Source organism: Lactuca serriola, chromosome 9 (genome assembly GCF_051521515.1).
Source record: "Lactuca serriola cultivar US96UC23 chromosome 9, Lser_US96UC23_V15, whole genome shotgun sequence".
Lineage (NCBI taxonomy): Eukaryota > Viridiplantae > Streptophyta > Magnoliopsida > Asterales > Asteraceae > Lactuca > Lactuca serriola.
Genome location: NC_136416.1, coordinates 130194948 through 130209166, shown reverse-complemented (window position 1 = coordinate 130209166; position 14219 = coordinate 130194948).

Sequence of the window (14219 nt, the reverse complement as noted above, 5' to 3'; positions counted from 1 at the left end):
TAGTCTGCATTGCGGCGTACCAAACCTATTCCCCCCCCCCTTTCTTAGAGGAGGCGAGGAATAAATTACGAGAGTTAGGCGACTAGGTTGCTAGCGAGGGTCACGTAGTAAGACTATTGTCGATAGCCAAACAACAGAATTGTTGAGGGATAGGCAGTGAGGCTATAGGTAGGAAACATGTAGTGAGACTGTTGCCGAGAGCCAGCCAGTAGAGATGTTGCGGGGTACGCGACGAGGCTATAGGTAGGGTTACACAGCAAGACCATTTCCGAAAGCCAGGAAACAGAGATATTGTTGGGTACGCAACGAGGCTACAGGTGGGGTTACACAGCGGGACTGTTTCCAAGAGCCAGGAAACAGAGATGTTGTGGGGTAGGCGACGAGCCTACATGTAGGGTTACACAGCGAGACCATTTCCGAAAGCCAGGAAATAGAGATGATGTGGGGTATGCAACGAGGCTACAGGTGGGCAGGAAATAGAGATGATGTGGGGTATGCAACGAGGCTACAGGTGGGGTTACACAGTGGGACTATTTCCGAGATCCAGGAGACAGAGGTGCAGTGGGGTCGGGTAGTAGGGCCGCTGTCGGGATGACCTTCTTGCTGGAGAGTATCCTCACTATAGCAGGTTGTAATGCGGATAACACTTCACCGATCGTCCGAACACCAGAGAGTCGTGATGACTGCGAGACTTAGGAGAATAGCTTGGGCTTAGCAGCCAGCGACTTAGGAGAATAGCTTGGGCTTAGCAGCCAGCGGACATGGAGATGTCTTGCGGGAAAGCATCGCGTATAAAAGATCAGGTTTGGCTGCTAACGATCGTAGATAAACCACGCGGGAGAGCATCACGTGGAATGGATCGGGGCATGTTGCTATACTGGAGTCGGGCTGAGAAGCCAGGCAACTCGACACAAAGGTACTGAACCTCGCATGCGGAGCTTGCTGCTATAATGGAGTCGGGCTGAGATGCCAGGCGACTTGAGGCGAGGGTACTGAACCTCGCATGCAGAGCTTGCCCCTATAATGGAGCCGGGCTGAGAAGCCAGGCGACTTGAGGCGAGGGTACTGAACCTCGCATGCAGAGCTTGCCACTATAACGGAGTCGAGCTGAGAAGCCAGGCGACTCAAGGCGAGGATACTAAACCTTGCGCGCGGAGCGCACTGCTATAATGGACCCAGGCTGGGAAGCCAATCGAGTCAAGGCGAGGGTGTTGAGCGTCGCATGCGGAACTTGCCACTATAATGGAGCCGGGCTGAGAAGCCAGGCGACTCGAGGCGAGGGTACTGAACCTCGCATACGGTGCATGTCGCTATAGTGGAGTCGGGCTGAGAAGCCAAGCGACTCAAGGCGAAGGTACTAAACCTCGCATGCGGTGCTTGTCACTGTAATGGAGTCGGGCTGGGAAGCCAGACGACTCGAGGCGAGGGTACTGAACCTCGCATGCGGAGCTTGCCGCTGTAATGGAGTTGGGCTAGGAAGCCAGGCGACTCGAGGCGAGGGTACTGAACCTCGCATGATTGGGCGTAGCACCCCACGATCTATGCGTCTAGCTCGCGTGATCACTCTGGGTTAAAGCGGAATGGTACCTGATGCTTTGCTGCATCGCTAGTCGTACTAATAACTAATGCCCGTTGTCTTGACTGTTTGTCAAGGGCTATGCGGGGTGCTACTTAGAGCTGGATAGTGTAGCTACCGTCAAGTGGTGCGTAGCGATACTGCTGTCATGAACTGGTTAGTAGGGCCGCTGAGGCCCGCGCAACGAGCTACTAGCGATATGTGAGCAACCCGACTATTGAGAGTTGGGCAACAAGACTACCAAGAGTTCGACTACAAGGCTGTTCTTTCAATCCAAAATACTAATGTCGCCTCAGGAATGCACTATCATGCATAGTGTTGTACCAACCCTACACCCCCCTTTTTTTCTCTTGGACGGGGCGAAGAAAGGGAAAGATGGATGTATATCTGCTGAAAGCTGAGATACATAGCTGCTGGAAAGAGCTAGGCGACCCAAGTACTAATAAAAACTGGGGTGCACGGCTGGCACGACTGCTGAGAGTCAGGAAACGTAAATGCCGATGACTGGGCTTTGTGGCTGCTGAGCTGGGTCACATGGCTGCTGAGGGTCGAGTTGCGCGACTACTAAGAGTTCGGCAGTAAGACTAGCGGAGGCCGGTCAACATGAATGTGAGAGGTGATTAGCGAGACTTCATGGTGCTGGTCAACGCAGCTTTCTGATAGCCAGACGCCGTAGTTGCCATCACGAGTAGTAGTAGCGTACTACTCTTCTCCCTCCCCCTCTTTTTTTTGAGAATATCGAGTGATCCGGGCCGCAATACGTATTCTGAAAGCATTTTTTTGCGCGGGGCTTGCGGTGCACGATCTTTAAACAACTTTTTTTATCTTACAATATAGCCTACTCTGTTTGTTGATGGAGTAGCCCAATAGTCGTGAAGATGAGCCAAACCCAATGATTAATATGTTACAACCCATTTATGTATTGCAGACCCCTATGCAATGCCCAAAGTATAAAAGTTGTAATCCATTTACGATGGAAAGTGCAATATTCTTTTCCTCAAATCTTTCTTTCTTTTTTTTAAACGTCAAGTGACGCGGATCACATTGTATCTTCCAAATTTGGGCTTTGTTCCAAGATTGTAGCATGTTAGCCTTGACTGGCTATTTATATTTGATTAAACGAATAGCCCTTTTTAATTAAGGTTGATGTAGCCTAGTATAATGTAGAGGCCTAATGCAAGGATCCCACCTGCACCATAAGCCCAATTCTCTTTTATGTTGTATGTGTGTGGGAGCCCATATGGCATTTGTGAAGTCGCCCTTTGACGTGAACGACTGCACTTTCCCTTCTTCCACGATCCGTTCCAGGTGAGCACCCAAAAAGGGAACGGCGACTGCGATTTGGTAGATCCAAATGGTTGTCGAGGGCGTTTCTTGTAATCCCCGATCGTGGTTTGTGAGTTCTCGTGATGGAGCCCCGTTTTGTATGTTGTTTGTCTAAGCTTGGCGGCTAGGGGAATTGGGGCGTCCTTTTTTCTGACGAGTTGTAATCTGGCGACGATACGGATCCGACGGGTGGTGGCTGAGCCACCTGGATGGCGCCAAATGATGCAACATCGACCTCCGGCGGTGCTTCTGGTCTTCTGCTGCGGCGGAGATCTGCTAGTTACAATCAGAGAGACGTGTTAGAGCCGTCCCATGGACTGTGCCCCGGGAGCGGGCTCTGACGGTCAAGTTAGATCAGCTAGAAGATCTGAGATGGTCCTCCATAGCTGGAGAGAACCATCTTGGTGCTGGTGGTGGCTAACGGCGGCGGGTGGCGGCTGAGCCACCTGGCCGGAGTGTAGTGGCGGCTGAGCCATGGGGGGAGAGTCTAGGGAAAGGTCCCTCTCCATGGATAAGGTAATGTTCATTATATAGGGGACAATTAGGTCAGGCCTTGGGCCTACCCAAATCAGGCCCAACTAGCAAGGAGCTGGGTGAGGCCGCCCGAAGGCGCCGGGTGAGGCTGGCGGGCGCGCACCAGGCAAGGCTGGAGGGCGCGCACCACGAAAAGATGGAAAGGGAGTGCCACGTGAGGGAGCGCTGGTCGAGCTGGCAGGAGAGTCCCCAGCAGGGATGGCAAGGGATTCCCCAGCAAGGGCTAGCAAGGGAACGCCAAGCAGGGTTGGCAGGAGCGCGCCAGGCCAGACTGGCGCGCTAGATCAGTTTAGGCCATGCTAGTGGACGATATCTCATCAGAAACATATCTACACATCTGAGCAAAAACTCAACAGATCTGAAGATCTGAACGAGAAAAACTCAACAGATCAAGAGATCTAAATGAAAAAGTTGGCTCATCAAAAGATTTATACGAAAAACTAAGCAGATCAATAGATTTGAATGAAAAACTCATAAAGGTTTCTTTTCTCTTCATCCTACTCAAGAAACCCCTAGAATATGAACCAAAAACGATTCTCAGAAGATTCTTGCACAATTAGGGAGTGTTTGAGTGAAGGAAACCATATAGATCCATAGATCTGAACTAAAAAACGTGATCGATCTACAAATCTATAAGATGGTGTAGCAAATTTGAAGAAATCTTGGCAAATAAACAAATAGATCTGAACAAATGATACTTGAAATTAGCAGATCTGAGGAAACCTGAGATGGAAACACATCAGATCTGAGGAAGAACGAGCTTGAAACCAATTGAGGCTTTTGCTACTTGCTCGAATCCGGGATGGCGCCAAATGATGCGACATCGACCTCCGGCGAGCCTTCTTGGTCTTCTGCTGTAGCGGACATCTGGACATCACAGAGCAAAGTCATTAGAGCAGCCCCAGGGACTATGCCGCAGGAGCGGACTTCGGCGATCAAGTTAGATCAACCGATAGATCCGAGATGGTCCTCCATAGCTGGAGAGGACCATCTTGGTGCTGGTGGTGGTATATGGTGATTGACGGTGGCGGGTGGCGGCTGAGCCACCTGACCGGAGTATAGTGTGGCAGTTGAACCATAGGGAAGAGTCCAGGGGAAAAGTCTAGGGAAAAGGGTCCTCCTTCATGAAGGAGGCACTATTCTATTTATAGGGTACAACTAGGTCAAGGGGAATAAGGTCAGGCTTTGGACCAGCCCAATTCATGCCCAATTAGCAAGGAGCTGGGCAAGGCTGCCCAAAGGTGCCAAGCGGGACTGGTCGGCGCGCCCCAGGCAAGGCTGGCGGGCGCGCACCAGGGAGGGCTAGCAAGGGAGCGCCAGGCTGAGCCAGCGGGGAAGCCCCCAGCAAGGCTGGCAAGGGAACGCCAGGTAGGGCTGGCAGGAGCGCGCCAGGCCAGGCTGGCACGCTAGAGTAGTCTAGGCCATGCTAGTGGACCATATATCATCACCTTTCGGGTTATAGGCATGTCAAACTATGAATCTCTAGAGTTCTCTCAGTCTAGAGACACAACCGGCTCAAGTTAATGTGTGCTTGGACATTCAATAGCTTCTTTTATTAGCCTTTCCAACGACCAAAGAGGAAAAAGTGTTTTTCTGCTTTCAAAAAGATTGTGAGCTTCTTTCCTTTTTCTATCCTTCTCTTCTGCTTCCCTAGCAACCTTAGCTTTAAGATCTTGTTCCCTTTCCCTTTGCTTTCGCTTCAGAGCCTTAGCAATGGTCTCTTCTTCTTCTTCACTGTCTTCCAGAACACCTTTTCCCTTGTCCTTCACACTAGAAACTGAAGCTTTGTTACCCTTCTTTCATTCAGTGGTGACTGTTGGAGGAACAGTTTTGCTTGTAGGATGAGGTTGAGTAGTGCTTGTAATTCCTTCTCCCCCTTGTTTCGGAAGGACAACTGTATCCAAAACACCCTCTATGCGACTTAACATTTCAAGTGTTGGGCCAAGTTTTTCTACAAGATGACATCTAACAGAAAGAGTGAGAATCGAGTCGTGAGCTTCCAGAACATTAGAGAGAAGAGCATAAACATCTGAGACACAGCTCTTGACAACGGCCCGCTCAGAACGAAGGTTATCAATCTCTTTGGATGCCTGAGAAACTTAGAGGGACTTGGTCTTTAGTTGAGTTGTTTTGAGAGCCAGTTTATCCATGATTTTGCTTTCAATGGCCAAGTCTTCTTGAAGCTTTTGGAGACGCTCATTGATAGAGGTTCGCAATGCAGCGTTATCTGTCTGGATACTCTGACGCATGGTGGCAAAGTGCTTCTTTTCTGTGTCAAGAGACACAACAAGCTTTTCTACTGTGGAGTTCATGTAACATCCCGGAATAACAAGAGTAGAGTTGAAGGGATAAAAGTGTAAATGTGAGAGGGCAACTCGGCGAGTCCACGAGTGGACTCGGCAAGTAGGGTCGCGACTCTAGTCGCATGTTAAGTGACCGACTCAGCGAGTAGCATGGATGGACTCGGTGAGTTGGTGCTGAGTGGAGAAAGCCCTAATTTCACAGGTTGAGCCCTATATAAAGAACATAACACCTCTTTACCTTCCCTTTGAGTTCCAGAAACCCTAAATTCGTGTGAGCCTTCCTTGGTGAGAGATTAGAGCCTTGGAGGAGGTAATCTTGGAAGGAAATTGAAGAGCAAGAAGAGTGGAGCAACGGGATTTGAAGAGAATTGGTTCATTCATCAGTGGGAGCCTTCATTTGAGGTAATAATCTTCTGTTTAAGCTTTTGTGCATCTAGATCTATCATTTGTGGGGGGTTTTGGGGCATAAATGAGGTCCATCTCAAGTTTGGTGTAAGATCTGAGGTTGCTACCTTAGATCCAGGTTGTTAATGATCCAGAAAGCCATAAAGTCTATGCTCAAGAGTTGTTGGTGAAGTCCTTTTGTCCTAAACCCTAGCCCTAGAGTGTAAAATGTCTAGATCTCTTTGGATTCACGTAAAGTTTGCCACTTTACGTGATGGATGGCTTGTACAAGGGTAGATCTGTGGTTTAGAGCTTCTGCATGGCTTGGAAAGCCTCTGTATGGTTTCAGATCTAGGGGTACTCGGCGAGTCACAAGGGTGTACTCGGCGAGTTGCTTGAAGATAGACTGAAACTCGACGAGTTGGAAGAACAACTCGACGAGTTGGTTGAAGATAGGCAGGAACTCTGCGAGTTGGAAGAACAACTCGGCGAGTTGTTTGCAGATAGCCTTGGACTCGGTGAGTCTGGTCGTGAGGTCCTAACCTTTCTTTTGGTTGAGCTGTTAATTAGTGAGTCAAGGGATGACTCGGTGAGTCGAGTGTGAAAGGACTCAGAGTTGTTGGACTCGGCGAGTTGAGTAGCGAATTGGGGAAAGTTCTGAGCATGGGGACTCGGCGAGTCATCGGGTTGACTCGGAGAGTAGAGTCAGTTAGGGGTTGACTTTGACTTTGACTTTGACTAAGGGTTGACCAGTTGATTTCCAGGGGCATTTTGGTAATTGTTGACATTTGTTTTGAGTTCAGTGTTTTGGTGGTTGGCCAGTAATGGAGATCGTATCAGTGGTCGGAGCAGCTTGGGTTTATCTGTTCAGTCGACAGTTGCGAGGTGAGTTATCCTCACTATATCAACATGGTCTACGGCACCAAGGCCGGCCCTTTATCGGATTGTGATCCGGGTATCATTGTTATGTTATTGCTTTGCTATGATGCATCCTGGTAGTTAGGATGGTATATGTTAGAGACCTGGTTAAGGTCGGAATCCTGGTATATAGGATGATGCTATGCTAGTGACCGGTTAGGTCGGTATCCTGGTTAAGATGATGTTATGCTATGTGATCTGTTAGATCGGTTTGATTCGATGTGATATGTTATATGATTGAATGTTTATGTGCACATGGTTGTTGGACTGGGGTTGGGTTGAGGCGGGACCTGCTTTGTGCTATATGCCAACATACCCAGGGAGGACCAGTTATCCCAAAGGCCCAGCGAGCGGTCCGGATACGCTGTAGGCCCCAAGAGGGAGGACCAGACGTGCCGAGGCACGGAGAGTGGACCAGGCCGACTGAAGGCCCAGTGCTGGCGGACCAGTCATACTGTAGACTAAGAGAGTGGACCAGGTGGATTGAAGGCTCGGTGTGGGCGGACCAATCATGTTGTAGACTTGATGTATGTAGTTAGACTCGGAGGGTGGACCAAGTGGACTGAAGGCCGGTACGGCGGACCAGTCACACAGTAGACCCGAAGTGCATGGCTGTTCATTGTTCTGTTATGATATGGCATGTTATGCGTGTATGGTATATGTGGTTGGTATTTTGGGGATATCTCACGAAGCTTTCGGGCTTACAGTTGTGGTTTAATGTTTTTCAAGTTCTTCAGGAGACCGTGGCAAGACAAAGGCATGATCGTACCGCTCCTCATGATTATGTTTTGTGATGTGATTCTGGGAAGACTCTGAAATAATTTTATTGAAAACCTTTTTGTAATAATTTTATGAAATCGGGTTGTTTTTGAAAAGTTTAAATTGGTTGGAATTTTATGGTTGTTACAAGTTGGTATCAGAGCCTTGGTTTGAGTGAATTAGAGGAACATTCGTGTGAATCCAGTCTCAAATCGATGAGGGTTTTTAAAAGAGAATTTAAAATGGTTTTCAAAATGATAAAGGAGGACGCGGAGGTACGATCAGCCAGAGCTAGTAAGTAACCCCAAAATACCATACATGATATTTGTTTTGAGCTTTGATAGAACAACATGCTAGTACTAGGCTAGGGATCTTCAGGATTTCATGATAATGTTGCCTGATTTATGATGCCTGTTAGCCTAGGGTTTCCTTTGTGGGAGATTTCCAGTGTTCCTCTAGGAGTGAGGGTTGAGTGCTTGTTATATATGTTCTTCACTAGGGTGTTGTGGTAAAATTGATACAAATATGGGTAGGTGTGGAAGGTAGTATGGGCCCGTACTACTGAAAGCACAGGACCCATACGCGTATCAAAGAAACCATGACCTCTAGGGTTGGGTTAGGAGTTAGTTCCCGGGTTTGCGCGAAGTATCTGAGATCTTGTGGTTTTTTTCAGTATGGTGGTTACGAGGCATGCTGGGAGTGGATCCGGGTCAGGATCAGGAGCAGGAGAAGGAGGTCAGGGAGGGTCAGTACCGCCCAAGGTTATTGGTCAGATGAGCACATGCGAATTGGATGCTAGGATTCGTGAGATCCTGCATGATGAGGTTGTTGCGTTGTTTCGGCATGAGTTACCGGAACTGTTTGGGTCGATCAAGACCGCCATGGTTGAGTATTTTTATGAGCGCTAAGCAGCTCTCACAGAGACGACTGCCGTGGCGGCTACAACGGCTGTAGCAGCGGCAGGGGGAGGAGCTGGTCGGGGTTTTCAGTATCGGGACTTCGATAATACGAAGCCTCCTACCTTTGATGGAGTTCAAGACCCGATTGTTGCTATGAGATGGTTGTCAGATGTAGAGGCGTGTTTCTTCACGTGTTCGTGCCCTGCTGATCAAAGGGTGAGGTGTGCTCTGAACCTGTTGAGGCTCGGAGTGAAGGATTGGTGGAGATTGACCACGGGGTCATATTCGGATGCGCAGAGGGCTGCGGTTTCATGGGATCAGTTCCGGGAGATGTTCAGCACTCATTATGTTCCTTGGGTTGAGAGGGAGAGATTGGCTCAGGAGTTTTTGGAGCTGAAGCAGGATTCGGAGTCGGTGGGGGAGATCACCAGGATGTTCACTGAGAGGGCAATATTTTTCCCGGAGTTTGCTTCAGAGCAGGCTCAGATGTCCCGATATCTGAGTATGCTCAAGAGGGATATCAGGCAGTTTGTGTCCGCAGAGGTGCGGGACCTTGTTGGATTTGCAGGAGGCCGCCAGGCGGCGTGATTTGGAGATTGAGTTGCAGTTGCGAGAGTAGAGGCAGGCTCCGGTGCAGTCGCAGCCGGCGCCAAAACGGTCCAAGACCGTTGATTCTAGATTGGGATATCAGAGCAGCCACACTTGTGGGATGTGTGGGAAGGGTCACACCGGGGTTTGTAGGTCCGGTGGTGCATGCCGCAAGTGCGGAAAGGAGGGGCACTATGCGAGGGATTGTCGGTAGGCAGCCCCGGGTCGGGATTTGAGGATTTGTTATCATTGTCATCAGGTTGGACACTTGAGGGTCAACTGTCCACAACTTCCTGTAGGACCGGTGCAGGCTCCAGCACCGGCCACTTTGAGGATTACGGGTGGAGGTCAGGGTGGAGTGGAGCCCCTAAGGGCTCAAGGTCGTGCTTTTCAGCTTATAGCAGAGGAGGTCAGGGCAGTGCCGGATGCAACTGCGGGTATGTTTCTTTCTTGATGTCTTGTTATCTTGTGATTATTTTGGAGTATTATATAATTGCTAGTCTCGTTGTGTGGTTTCTGGTATTGTATTCGTTGTTCCTTGAGGGTTATGGTATGGTTAAGGGTTTGGTGTTGGGAATTTCGTTGGTTATCTTTCATGAGGGTTATTAGTGGGAATTTGGCGTTTGGTCTGAATGTTAGGCAACATCTGCAGTCTGAGGAGTGGTTGGCTGAAGGTCGGGTTTCTTTCGAGCCGTGATGATCCGTGATAATATGTAATTTTGTGAAGGTTGCTCGTTCTAGTGGGAACCAGATCGTGTGTAAGGGATTGTGTTGTGTAGGGTTGATAAGGGAGGTCGGTGATGGCGACCGGTGGTTGATAGTCAGTGCTCTAAGTGGGGGAGAATTGGAAAATTCTCCGGAAGATCGATGGTCATCAGAGGTTGTTTAGCTGCTTGGGTTTCAGCAGTGGTTCTGTCAGCCAAGAGTGTAGGCTGGTATGAGTAAGTGACAGGCATGTGGGGCGGGATACAGACCAAGGGTGATTGATTGTGGAAGGCTTGGGATCGGGCCGGGAATTGAGTATGAAGGGTAGAGATAGAGTTCGGAACCCCTAGAGGGCTAGAACAATATGCATGGGAGAGTTTTCCTGGAGGGATAATTCGGAATGTTGGATGTTGGTTGAGCGGTCCGGATAGACTGAAGGCCGGTGGGCGTACCAGTCAGGCCGAAGGCTCAGAGAATGGTCCAGACAGGCTGAAGGCCCTAGAGGGCGGTCCAGACCTGCTGAAGGTTCCGAGAGTGGTCCAGATGGGCTGAAGGTCTGGAAAGGCGGTCCAGTCATGCTGAAGACTCTGCATGTGTTGATAGATCGGTAAGAGGAAATGAATTGAGTATGTCGCGACGTGTTAGCGTCAGAAGGTCTGGCCCCGGGTATTGATCATGGTGAGTGGAAGGTAGAGCATGGACTTGAGAGTCCTTGCGAGCAGATCCAGAGCATGTGTGGTGCATGGGATAGCGGTTATGCTATAAGAGAATGGTGTAGTATTGGGTGAGCACCATGTGTCACACCCCAAAACCAAGAACGGCGGAAACGTTCTGGGGCGGAGGACGTCATGTATAATATCAACAACAATGTAAAGTAGTAAACAAGCAACAACATCATCCATTGCATTAATAATATAATTATTATACAAATGTGTTCTGTCAAATTTTGATAAACACTAAAGCATAAATCAAAATGAAAGATAAGTCTTGAACAAGCTCCATCTTCCCTTCTCCTTGCATCAGTACCTGTCTATGATGACCTGAGGATACAAGTAATTTTGAAAGCGAGTATCAGCTTTGAAGCTGGTGAGATCATAAGTATTTAGTGTCTTAATATGTAAGTAAGTATTTGTATGTAAGAATTTGTAAGTCTATGTATTGTAAGTATTGAAAGTGTATATGAACTGTAAGTGTTTGAAAAACCCTAGAATCCCTATGATTCCTACTAGTATTTGAAGGTGTCTTCTACCAAGACCTAACTGTTCTGAATGTAGTCTTCTACCAAGACCTAACTGTTCTGAATGTAGCCTTAGTACTACCCTTTGGTACCAGGGTAACTAACGATGTTAACTGATGACATCCGTAGATGTTCATTTACCTCTGTTGCTAACAGCTGGGTATAGGAATAGTCAGTCCCTTAAAGTATACCTGTAATGGTATCAACCGTTGACATCCGTGGATGTGCTTTTACCTCTATAGCTAACAGAGATTCTAGGAATGGTCAATCCCGCAACGTATCCTTTGGTACTAGGATATTAAATCCAATCTATCTCGTCCATTATGTGATTGTATCACAAGGTAAAGATAAGAATGAGGATTTGATAACAGAGTCTATACATATAAAATGTAACAGGATTCCTCCTATTATATCTATGTAAAAGTACTCATATAAGTGTGATCATGTAATTGTACTTATGTAAGTGTGATCATGTAATAATATAGTAGTGTACTGTAATGTTCTACGTGTGCTAGCTGTAATGTGTGTTCTCTCTATCTAGCAAGTATAGTAACGTACTGTAATGTTCTACATGTGCTAGCTGTAATGTGTGTTCTCTCTATCTAGCAAGTATAGTAATGTACTGTAATGTTCTACGTGTGCTAGCTGTAATGTGTGTTCTCTCTATCTAGCAAGTATAGTAATGTACTGTAGTGTTCTACATGTGCTAGCTGTAATGTGTGTTCTCTCTATCTAGCAAGTATAGTAATGTACTGTAATGTTCTAGAAGGTATTGACTCATGAATGAACTGACTCATTGTATGATCTCGTGTTCTAGTAATAGTTCTAGTATCTTCCTAAACTACCCATATGGTAGTTTTCTAGTAGTCTAACTGGTACGTATGGACATGGATGTATACCCTTGCTACCCAAGGGCATGAGATGAACTGGAAGGACCTTTTATGACTATATATGTACACATGATATATAACTAATATTTAAACGACTTTCGGACGAGTACCCGATATCCCACCAGACCACATCTCAAGCGCGAAAAGGAAAAAGGGTGGATAGCCTCCCTAAGTCTTTTAAACATTTCTTATATAACTATACATATAGAGGCATGCAATTTATAATGTAAAAGCATAAATAAGTTTTGTACAAAATTTGAACATAAATATTATTTTTGGAAAAGATCGACTTGATGTCAATCTATAAAACAATATGAAGGCATAAGTTTGATAAAACAGTTTAAGTACAAAGAAACATTTGTTTGAAACACAATTGTAAGTAAGTTTGAAATATAATATACAGAGTAAACTGTATAGTGTAATAAGGAGTTTAAAAACATATAAAATGTTTATAAAAATCATTTGAAGGAACTGTTTGGTAAAACGGCTAATGTGTAGCCATATCGTTTGAATGTTGTATATTAATCACATGTGATTGATGTAATAACTAGCATAATTCTACTTATTAATCACATGTGATTGATATAAGAAGCAGCATGATTCTACTTGTATCCCCCCATAAAACATTTAAAAATAGTTTAAAACATTAGTTAAGGGGTATGAACTCACCTGCAGTAAGTGCCTGGAGTTGAACGGACTATTATCGTACGGAAGGATCGGACAAGTGCTTGGTGTCAAGTGAAGACTTAGACACACGCAATGATCCTAATTACATATGAAAACATATGTATATAACTAATTAGTGATAAAAACACTAATTGTACAAGTATAAACATTTAAACGTGAGGAAAACACTTTTGGTCAAGTGCTAGGAGGCTAATGGGTTGCAACAAAGGAGTGCAATGCCCCTAATGGAAGTTTAAGGTCTAATGACCATAATCTTTGGAGTTTACGGCCCAGGGGAGTAAACTCCTGGCCGTAAACTCTCAACCAAGGCTCTAAATGGTGCTTAGAATTATTACAACTCTAGTGGTGAATTGTTTCAAGGCTATAACAAGTGTTTCAGTGCCATATAAACTCCTTTGGGGAGTTTACGGCCCAGAGACCATATTTCCTTGGAGTTTACGGCCGTAAACTCCCTTGGGATGGTTTTTATGGTGCTTTCGAGTCTCTAACATTTCTAGGTAATGATCTATGTTGGGTTCTAGGCATAAGGAAGGAGTTAGGGTGTCATTTGACCCCTTTATAGGTGTTTACGGCCCAAGAGTTTATCTTGGCCGTAAACTCCTTTTTCCTTGTGATTCCTTATGTTTTCTTGGCTTTAAACACTTTAGGGTACTTGTCCTAATTGAAGTCTAAGCTTTAGGAGGTGTTTCAAAGCATTTTAACATGTTCAAGGGAGTGTACGGCCTAAGATATTCTTGGGCCGTGAACTCCCAAACTTGGGTGATTCTAGGTTGATTTCATGTCCCTAATACAAGTAGAATACTTTCTAGGCATTTGATTAAGGCTATGGAGGACCCTAGGCACACTTTGGTGCCCTTATTTGGTGTTTACGGCCCAAGAGTAGTTCCTTGGCCGTAAACTCCCTTTAAGGGGTGTTCTTGATTGATTTCTAGTCTCAAATGATCCTACATATTATCCTAAGCTAGTTACCTAACAAGGAAATGGGACTAGATGGCCTTTAAGCTTAATTTTGGAGTTTACTCCCCAAGAATGTTCTTGGGCGGTAAACTCCCGGATCTCATATATTTGACATACAATCTATGTTAATAAGCATAAAACAAGCATTATAACACAACTAGAGAAGTGTACTCACGATTTGGGATGAAAAACCCGAAGATCCGTGAGAGATAAAACGGCTTTTCGCTAGTTGGAAATGTGAATAATGAATGAATTTAGTTTAGAATTCTATTTATAGTCCTGAAATATTTTTGGTAGAAAATATTTTTATTCCTGGAACGAACTCTAATGTCCTAGAGTCTTGGAATAACAGTGTTGCACAAAACCCTAGTGCATCCACGCTACTAATATCTTCTTAAGTGTAAAAATCCTGAAAACTACCAAACTTATACTCAAAATCTGAGTTTTCACTGTAAC